Source organism: Phoca vitulina, unplaced genomic scaffold (genome assembly GCF_004348235.1).
Source record: "Phoca vitulina isolate PV1807 unplaced genomic scaffold, GSC_HSeal_1.0 scaffold6, whole genome shotgun sequence".
Classification (NCBI taxonomy): Eukaryota; Metazoa; Chordata; class Mammalia; order Carnivora; family Phocidae; genus Phoca; species Phoca vitulina.
The window spans coordinates 57189824-57198775 of record NW_022589709.1 but is presented as its reverse complement, the minus strand read 5'-3'; positions in this window follow the sequence as shown (position 1 = coordinate 57198775).

Genomic DNA, 8952 nt, shown 5'->3' with positions numbered 1-8952 from the left:
GCAGGGGATGATCCCAATCTTCTGGTACCGGTTGAGACCTGATTTATGACCTAGGATGTGATCTATTCTGGAGAATGTTCCATGGGCACTAGAGAAGAATGTGTATTCCGTTGCTTTGGGATGGAATGTTCTGAATATGTCTGTGAAGTCCATTTGGTCCAGTGTGTCATTTAAAGTCTTTATTTCCTTGTTGATCTTTTGCTTAGACGATCTGTCCATTTCAGTGAGGGGGGTGTTAAAGTCCCCCACTATTATTGTATTGCTGTCGATGTGTTTCTTTGCTTTTGTTATTAATTGCCTTATATAATTGGGTGCTCCCATGTTAGGGGCATAGATATTCACAATTGTTAGATCTTCTTGTTGGATAGACCCTTTAAGTATGATATAGTGTCCTTCCTCATCTCTTATTACAGTCTTTGGTTTAAAATCTAATTTGTCTGATATAAGGATTGCCACCCCAGCTTTCTTTTGGTGTCCATTAGCATGGTAAATGGTTTTCCACCCCCTCACTTTCAATCTGGGGGTGTCTTTGGGTCTAAAATGAGTCTCTTGCAGACAGCATATCGACGGGTCTGTTTTTTAATCCAATCTGATAGCCTGTGTCTTTTGATTGGGGCATTTAGCCCATTTACATTCAGGGTAACTATTGAAAGATAGGAATTCAGTGCCATTGTATTGCCTGTAAAGTGACTGTTACTGTATATTGTTTGTGTTCCTTTCTGGTCTATGTTGCTTTTAGGCTCTCTCTTTGCTTAGAGGACCCCTTTCAATATTTGTTGTAGGGCTGGTTTCGTGTTTGCAAATTCCTTTAGTTTTTGTTTGTCCTGGAAGCTTTTTATCTCTCCTTCAATTTTCAATGACAGCCTAGCTGGATATAGTATTCTTGGCTGCATATTTTTCTCATTTAGTGCTCTGAATATGTCCTGCCAGTCCTTTCTGGCCTGCCAGGTCTCTGTGGATAAGTCTGTTGCCAATCTAATGTTTCTACCATTGTAGGTTACATATCTCTTCTCCCGAGCTGCTTTCAGGATTTTCTCTTTGTCTCTGAGACTCGTAAGTTTTACTATTAGATGTCGGGGTGTTGACCTATTTTTATTGATTTTGAGAGGGGTTCTCTGTGCTTCCTGGATTTTGATGCCTGTTTCCTTCCCCAAATTAGGGAAGTTCTCTGCTATAATTTGCTCCATTATACCTTCTGCCCCTCTCTCTCTTTCTTCTTCTGGGATCCCAATTATTCTAATGTTGTTTCGTCTTATGGTATCGTTTATCTCTCGAATTCTGCCCTCGTGATCCAGTAGTTGTTTATCTCTCTTTTTCTCAGCTTCTTTATTTTCCATCATTTGGTGTTCTATCTCACTGATTCTTTCTTCTGCCTCATTTATCCTAGCAGTTAGCGCCCCCATATTTGATTGCACCTCATTGATAGCCTTTTTGATTTCTACTTGGTTAGATTTTAGTTCTTTTACTTCTCCAGAAAGGGTTTCTCTAATAACTTCCATGCTTTTTTCAAGCCCAGCTAGTATCTTTAAAGTGATGATTCTGAACTCTAGATCTGACATCGTACTAATGTCCGTATTGAGTAGGTCCCTGGCAGTCGGTACTACCTCTTGTTCTTTTTGTTGAGGTGATTTTTTCCGTCTTGTCATTTTGTGCAGAGCAGAATAGATTAATGAGAGAACAAAATGCTAGCAGGGTAACAACGTCCCCAGAAAATATACTCTAAACAAATCAGAAAAGACCTGAAGCAGTGGGAAAAGAAAGGGAAAGAGAGAAAAAAGAAAAAGAAAGAAAAAAAGAAAAAAGAAAAAGATAAAAACAAACAAAAGCAGAACAAAACAAAACAAAACAAAAACAGAATGTGATCAAATATGATCAGGCTGGTTTATAGATCAGTGCCACACACTAGATTTTGGGTGTATTTTGGTCTGTTAAAAGAAAGTCCCTCCCAAAATTTTAAAGAAAGAAAAACTTATATATGTACAAAAATAAGGGTTGATATGATGAAGGGATGGAATATGACTGTAAAGATGGAAATTATAAAAAATTTTAAAAAAGGATTTGATAAGTTGTTTGAAAAAAGAAAGAAGAGGATTAAAAAAAAAGAAAGAAAGAAAAAAGGGAGAGAATGTGATCAGGCAGGGGAGTGGAAAAAAACCATACACTAGAGATTTAGAGTATATTTTGATCTGTTAGAAGAAACTATCTCAAGATTTTAAAGAGAGAACAACTTATATATGTATGCCAAAAATACGGGTAACTACTATGAAGGGATAGAATATGACTTTAAAAATGAAAAATAAAAATTTTTTTTTTAAAAAAGGGATTGATAAGATGTTGGTTGAAAAAGGGAAAAAGAAAAATTCAAAAAAAAAAGAAAAAAGAAAAAAGAAAAAAAGACAGTTAAAAAAAATAATTAACTTTGAAAGACTAAAGAATCATGGTAAAAAAGCCATGAATTCTATGTGCAGTATTCCCCTAGCGCTGGAGTTCTGCCGTTCTCATTGATCGGTAAACTTGGTCTTGGCTGGCTGTTCTCGCTGATCTTCTGGGGGAGGGGCCTGTTGCTGTGGTTCCCAAATGTCTTTGCCGGAGGCAAAATTGCCCCGCCCTTGCCGGTCCCGGCTAAGTAATCTGCTCGGGTTTGCTCTCGGGAGCTTTTGTTCCCTGCAAGCTTTCCGTACAGCTTTGGAGGCGGAGAGTGAAAATGGCGGCCTCCCAGTCTCCGCCCCGGAGGAGCCGAGAACTCGGGGTCCCGCTCCTCAGCGAGCCCCCAGAGAAAAGCAGTCAGTCACTCCCGTCTCCCCGGTCTCCGGCCGCACTCCGCGCTCACCCGGCCTGTGACCGCGCCTTTCTATCTGGCACCCGACCCCGGGTGGAGTCTCCAAACCCAGCAGATCCCCGCGGTGCGCTCCCGCTGCTCCTCCCGGGGGAAGAAGGTGAGTCTCCCCGGATCTGCCGCTTGTTGGGTCCCTGCTGGAGGAGCAGTGGCCCGACTGTGCCACGGATCACGGTTTATGACAACCCCGAGCTGAGAGCCCGCGCCTGGGCTCCGTCTCTGCAGCCAGCTTCCCTGCTCCAATACCCGGGAGCTCTGCCGCACTCAGGCACCCCTGGTCTTTCTGTGACCCCGAGGGTCCTGAGACCACACTGTCCCGCGAGGGTTCCACCCCCCACTTCGCCACCAGAGTGACGTCCCTCAGCGGAGCAGACTTCTAAAAGTTCTGATTTTGTGCTCCGCGGCTCTATCACTTGCCAGAAGCGGCCGACGGAGGCCCCTCCCCCGCCATCTATCCTCCCGAATAACGCCTCGGATTCACTTCTCCGCACGTCCTACCTTCCAGAAAGTCGTCGCTTTTCTGTTCAGAGAGTTGTTGCTATTCTTTTCTTCGATGTCCTGTTGAGTTTGTAGGTGTTCAGAATGGTTTGATCCCTATCCAGCTGAATTCCTGAGAGGAGACGAAATCCAGGTCTCCTACTCCTCCGCCATCTTGCTCCGCCCCCCCATGCATTCTTAAAAATTAGATCAGTACTGCTTCCTCTTGAACTATATGGAAATAGAATCATGTAATTACTGTTTTATGACTTGCTTTTCCTGTACACACATTTGTAAGTTTACATATCTGTAATTAATTCATCTCTTTTCAATGTAGTATGCCATTTTAAGAACATAAAACATCTTCTATATCAATTCTATTAAGGATGGACATGTAGGTTCTTTCAAAAAGTTGGTAATTACGAGCAGTATTGCCATGAGCATTTTTAAATGTGAATCGTCACATACATAAGCTAACATATCTTTTAGGTGTAAGAGTGGAATTACTGCATCATAGTGTTTGCATACTTCAGTTTTACCAGGTAATGACAAACATTTTTCTCAAGTTGCCATAATAGTTTACACTACTCCCGGTAAAATAGCTCCTGATGCTTCTGTCTTTGCCTGCGTTAAGCACTGTCAGACTTATTCTTTTCCAATCTGATGGGTGAGTAATGGTATCTTCTCATGACTTTAATTTTTATTTTTCTAATGTTTAGCATCTTTTCATTGGTTACTGGCTATTTGGGTTCTTCTTTTGAGAAGTGCCTGGCCAAGTCATTTGTTTATTTTTCTACTGAATTGTCTATGCTTTGCTAATTGAATTATAGGAATTCCTTAAATATTATGGAAAATAGCTATGTTTTGGTTAATATATGTTTCAAATATTTTAAACTCCATATTTCTTATTTTTATTCTTTCTATATGATGTCTTGCAATGAACAGAAGTTTTCATTTTAATGTGGTCAATTTGATTAATCGCCTACTCTACTAAAATGAATGTCTATGTTAAGAATCCTTCTGTAGATCTTCAACCAACTAGGAATGCAGGCATCCACAAAACCCATACCTAACATCATCTTGAATGGGGAAAGACTGTATCCTTTCTCCCTAAGACCAGGAACAAGACAAGGATATCTGTTTTTGCCACTTCTATTCAACATTGTATTAGAGGTTCTAGTCAGGAATACTAGGCAAGAAAAAGAAATGAAACTTTTTTTTTCCTACCACTACCAAAGAACATGAAATTAAGAAAACGTTTCCACTCACAACAGCACCAAAATAAATAAATAAATAAAATTCTTAGGAATAGATTTAACAAAAGAAAAATAAAATGTATTACTTTAAAACTATATTTAAAAAAGTTAAATAAGACATACATAAATGGAAAAACATTCCATGTGCATGGATCTAAAGACTTAATATTGTTAAGATGGCAATACTTTGTAAAATGATCTACATATTCAATATAATCCCCATCAAAATCCAAGTTGTATTTTTAGCAATAATTGACAAACTTGTCTTAAAATTGATATGGAATTGCAAGGAACCCAGAACAGTCAAATAATCGTGAAACAGAAGAACAGGGTTGGAGGCCTCACACTTCATATTTTCAAACCCTATTGCAAAGTTGTAGTAGTCGAAACAGTACTACAGTGCCATAAGAATAGACATATAGATCACTGGAATAGAATTGAGAGTACAGGAATAAATCCTTACATTTATATTCAGTTGGTTTTCTGCAGGGATGCCAAGACCAATTAATAAGGAAAGGACTTTTCAACAAGTGGTGCTGAGAAACTGGATATTCACATTCAAAAGAATGTATTTGAATTCCTACCTCACACTATACATAAAAATGAGCTCAAAATAGAGCACAGTTCTGAGTGTAAGCACTAAAACTCTAAAACTCTCAGAAGAAAGCATGAGGGTAAATCTTTGTTACCTTGGATTACACAATGGTTCCTTAGATATGACACCAAAAGCACAAGTGACAAAAAAAGATGGATATTATATTTCATCAAAATTTTTTAAAAACTTGTGTTTCAGAGGACACCATCATGAAAATGGAAAGACAACCCACAGAATGGGAGAAAAAAATTTGCAAATTATACATTTGATAAGAAACTTATATCCAGAATACATAAAGGACTCTTACAGCTCAACAGTACACACACACACACACAAAAGACCAATTTAAATATGAGCAAAGGGTTTGAATAAGACATTTGTCCAAAGACGATATACAAATAGCCAGTAAGCACATGAAAATGCTCCACATTATTAGTCAATAGAAAAAATGCAAACCAAAACCACAGTGGGGGCGTCTGGGTGGTTCAGTCTGTTAAGTGTCTGACACTTGACCTCAATTCAGGTCTTGATCTCAGGGTTGTGAATTCAAGCCCCAGTTTGGGCCCCCATGCTGGGTGTGGAGCCTACTTCAAACAAACAAACAAACAAACAAAACACCACAATGACCTACCACTTCACAATCACTAAGGTGGTTAAAAAAAAGATGGACAATAACAAGTGTTGAGGAGTTTATGGAAAAAGTGAAACTCTCAGATATTGTTGGTGGGACTGTAAAATGGTTTAGCCACTATGGAAAACAATTTGGTAGTTCTTCCTAATGTTTAGAGGTGATACCAAGTAATACACCCATTCCGCTCATAGGTAATGAAGACATAAGAGAAATGAAAACATGTACACACAAAAAGTTCTACATGAATGTTCACTGAAGTATTATTCTTAATAGCCAAAGTGGAAACAACCCAAATCTCCATCAGCTGATGAATGAATAAACAAAAGTCGTATGTCCATACAGTGAAATATTTTTCAGTTACAACAAAGAATGAATTACTGACACATGATTTTTACAGTGTGGATGAACCTTGAAAACATGCTGCTTTAAAGAAAACAGTCACAAAAGACCAAATATTTTATGAATCCTTTTAAATGAGATGTCCAGAATAATCAAATCACAGAGACAGAAAGTAAATTAGTGGCTGCCAGGGGCTGGCAGGAGGAGAGAGTGGGGTGATGGCTAGTGGGTAAAGGGGACTTTTGGGGTGAGGTTTGAAAATATTTTAAAATTCGATCGTGGTGTTGGTTGCACAACTCTGTGTATATACTAAAAGTCACTGACTTGTACACTTTAGAAGAATGGGTTTTGTGGTATGTTATTTATATCTTAAGGATGTTACATAAAAATATTTCTGTACCCCAAAGTTGAAAGATAATTCCCTTATAATTTCTTCTAAAAGTTTTATAGATTTGCTTTTCATATTTAGTGAATATAATATAAAGACATAGCCTTGGTTAAGGTTTGCTTAAAGATGGCTCAAGCATTGCTGAGCCCATCAGAGCTATAATCTACCCATTGACTTGTAATCATTGTTGTAAGCCACCAAACTCTGTAGTTGGTTATTATACAGCATTACTATAGTAAAAAAAACCAGAAACAAACAAACAAAAAACTCCCTGGTGTTTCCTCTGTTCCTAGTGTACTGGAAGTTTTTATTATAAATGGACTTTGAACTTCATCAAATATTTTATCTTCATTTATTGAGATGATAATATAATTTCCCCTCCTACTCTATTTATGTGGAATTTATGTTGTTTGATTTTTTTGCATGTTAAACAGATTTTGCATTCCTGGATTTAAAAAAAGAACCATATTAGTATTGAGGTATTACTGTTCCTTTTAGATTTTGCTGGATTTCATTTGCTTTATCTATCTGTCTTTGTATCTATTTAATTTGTGCATTTATTTTCATGAAATAGATTGACTTGCCAACTTTCTGTATCACATTGTGCTTATCTGCTTTTGTTATCAGTATTATGTCACTCTTTGGAAGAGTTTGGGTAAAACTGGAATTGATCCCCCTTGAATAGCATTGATAGCATTCTTTAATGAAATCATGTAGGCATAGGATTTTCTTCGAGGAAATATTTATGACTGATTATTCATTTTTTAAGTTTCTATTTTTTTTTTTTTTTTGAGTGAATTTAGTTAGAATTTGCCTTTGTATTTGTGCTCCTGAGGTTCTATTATTTGGGTGGCCTCAAACCAATTTCAGAGTTTCTGAGTATCTTTGTTCACATACCCTAGGTCCAGAGTCATGCTAGGGTTGTTCTGAAGCCACACCCCTTCAGAGATAGCTTCTTTCCCTCTTCCTGTCCTTTTCCTCTTCAGTTGCACCTGCTGCCAGGACAGCCTTCTCCATAGTCCACCAGGGTTGAGAAGAGGTAGGTCAAGTCTAGGTCTTTACTCTAACCCTGAAGCAGTAGGTCTTGGGGTCTCCATATCAGGGGAGAGACGTTGTCTTACAAGTCTAGCCACTCCGGACAGAACCTGGACCTCTGAACTCTTCTATCTCTGTGGCATAGCTGGAAGCAGAGTTAAATGCTTGATTTTCAGACAAAAGCAGCTTTTGAAACTTCAACATTCTTATCTTTCTGATTATAGACTTTTAAACAAAAATTGATCAAGAAGTTCCCCTATGTCTTTTTAGATTTGTATTGAGAAAGAGAGTGAAGACAAAGTGACACAGGGAAGATGACAAAACTTACAAATATTTTAATAAGAATTAGGTCCATGGTTCCTGATATTCTCTGATAATGATAAATGGAAGACACTTTGTGTTCTACTTTGTGTTTTTATTCCTGTGAATTAGATGTTCCATAGTCCATTTTCTGACCCACCTATCAGCTAAAATATTGAGAATCCCTCCTTTCTAGGACAGATTCTCCTTTCAGACTTGGAATGTGGTACATGCAGTGAAGAACCATCCCACCAGCTACAATTCCCTGTGAGATCCATTAGAAATTGTAGGATAACTCTACACACTTTGTAAAGGAATAGGGAGGTGTAGGTACACACTAAGCTTTTTCTTTCTTTCTTTTTTAAAAAATTAAGTTTGCTGGCAGTCATAGAAGTCAAATCCTTCCAGAAAAAAAATTGCTTAAGGCCACTGTATAAGACAAAATACTGAGCTGGATAAATCTTTGGGCTATCTGAGAATGGTATTTCTTATTAGAATCTAGCCAAGTAATCACCTCCAAGGCTGTCATATTTTTCTTCAAATAGATACATCTCTTTTTGAGGACTGCTTGTCCTCCTGGCTGCATTTTTTTTTTTTTTTTTTTTGGCTTCTTAGTCTTAACTGTCTATTCATATTTTGCCTTTTCACAAAGGGCTCCTATATGTTTATTCCCTATACTTGATCAAACCTTTTCTCACGCCTTTACAGAAGCAGCTGTGATATTTGGGGTGCATGGTTTGATATTATGAATGAAGAAAGTAAATAGTTTAATAAACAGAGTTCCTAATAGTTTTTCAGTGACTTGGGAGTTTCCTTCCATCTAACCCCCTAGCCATGCCAGGAGGCACCTCTAAATAACAGTGATAATGACCGATACTGCAGTGCCCTAGGGGGCCCATCCATCACATGTGAAGTCAGTTAAGTGCTGTTTTGCTTGTGCTAGATGTGGCCTCTGAGATTGGAGTTTGGCTGTGCTCCAGGGCCTCTTTCTGGCTTCTGTCCTGGTGTTTTTATATATGATATGCCGGTGTTACTGATATCATTTGTCCAGGAGTTGTATATGATGTCATGCATACTAACCTAGATTTTCCTGCG